Source organism: Ochotona princeps, chromosome 4 (assembly GCF_030435755.1).
Source record: "Ochotona princeps isolate mOchPri1 chromosome 4, mOchPri1.hap1, whole genome shotgun sequence".
Taxonomy (NCBI): domain Eukaryota; kingdom Metazoa; phylum Chordata; class Mammalia; order Lagomorpha; family Ochotonidae; genus Ochotona; species Ochotona princeps.
The window spans coordinates 29,485,162-29,486,644 of NC_080835.1; positions in this window are offsets into that span (position 1 = coordinate 29,485,162).

Sequence of the window (1,483 nt, forward strand, 5' to 3'; positions counted from 1 at the left end):
CTGTTTCCACCAGAAGGCAATTATATATATATATATACATATATATATATATATATATTTTTTTTTTTCCTTCATCTAAGAGTTTACTTTGGAGTACATTAGTGTGTAAGAGTGAGTGCAAAAACATGTTTTTTGAGAGTGTGGTTGCTACAGTTGCCAATTATAGAAGCAAGCACTGAGCAAGGATGTGTAGGTGCTAAGTGAAATAGCGGTGACCATTAGGGCCTGCTTCTGTTCACCTGATTCTTTTCCACATTCTTCCTACCACTAACGTAGCCCAGAAGAGGTGTATGTATTTCAGTACATATACCTTTGAGCTTAACTTCTGTGACCCGAATGATTTTATAGGACCTATGGAAGTCTTGCACAATCCTGAGGGTGGGTGACTACTGAAATCTTTCGCACGTGTTACTTGCCTCATCCCTGTCCTGGTCCTTTATCATTCCCCCTGGTCCCATAAAACATTGGCAACCAGACAATCCCTTTAACTGTAGGCAGATTAGCTACGCAAGTGCTTGACAAGAGTTCTGAAGATCCTGTGAAGGTCCCTCTTCCGCGCTGTATTCCTCACTGGCCTTCATCAATAACTAAAACCTAAGTACTACGTTATTTCCTAAAGTAAGAAAATGTAGGAACAAGTACATGGGGTTTGGGAGCAAAAGCTGTGGCCTGAAATTTAGATTTTTGCAGAAGACAACAGAACTTAGGCAAGTCATTTATCTGGCCTAATCTGCAAAACAGAGAAGCTTATGTCTGCCCTAATTCATGCATGTTTACGTGAATGAAATGAAATATCGAAATTGGAAAAGAGGATTGAGGATTAGTACTTTATCCTTTGGTTAGCACTAATGAGATAACTTGGTCACCTCTTCAGACCCTGTAAGAGCCTGAGTATATAAATCTGGACGCTCTTTTCACAAATAATGGACTTGAGCTCAAAATAGGAGAAGGATATTTTCTGAAAAGGCATGATAAACGTAACCTAGACTACAAGTGTCCTCACTGAAAACTGGCAGAAGGACTCAACTTTAGTTGAAGATCCCTTCTCTCCTAGGAGAGCTTCCACGTCTACACTTCAGGCTCTCTTACCTCCTAGAGTAGATGGCACTAAAGCTCCACACACACACACCCCTGCTCAGTGGAACAGCCTTACTTCCCTCCATCCTTCATGCTTTCCTTAGGGCTCTGCTCTGCTCACTGCCTGCCAACTCTTGCTCAGGGCAGCCAAAGTCTTACACTCTGTAGATCCAATCTCTTTGTCACTCACTTCACCAGAGTTTATAAAATAGTCCATTATGCCCCAATGGGTTAATCTAAGTCTCACAAGTGAATGCATAGGTTTTTTGTTTTGTTTTGTTTTGCCTGGAGTATACATTCTTTTCAGAACTCTGTTGTTTAAGTTTTGTGAAACCTTTCCCACTTTCAAGTCTGACTTCTTTCAATCATGCCCAGATGTACGCACCTCCCTATATCACCACCCATA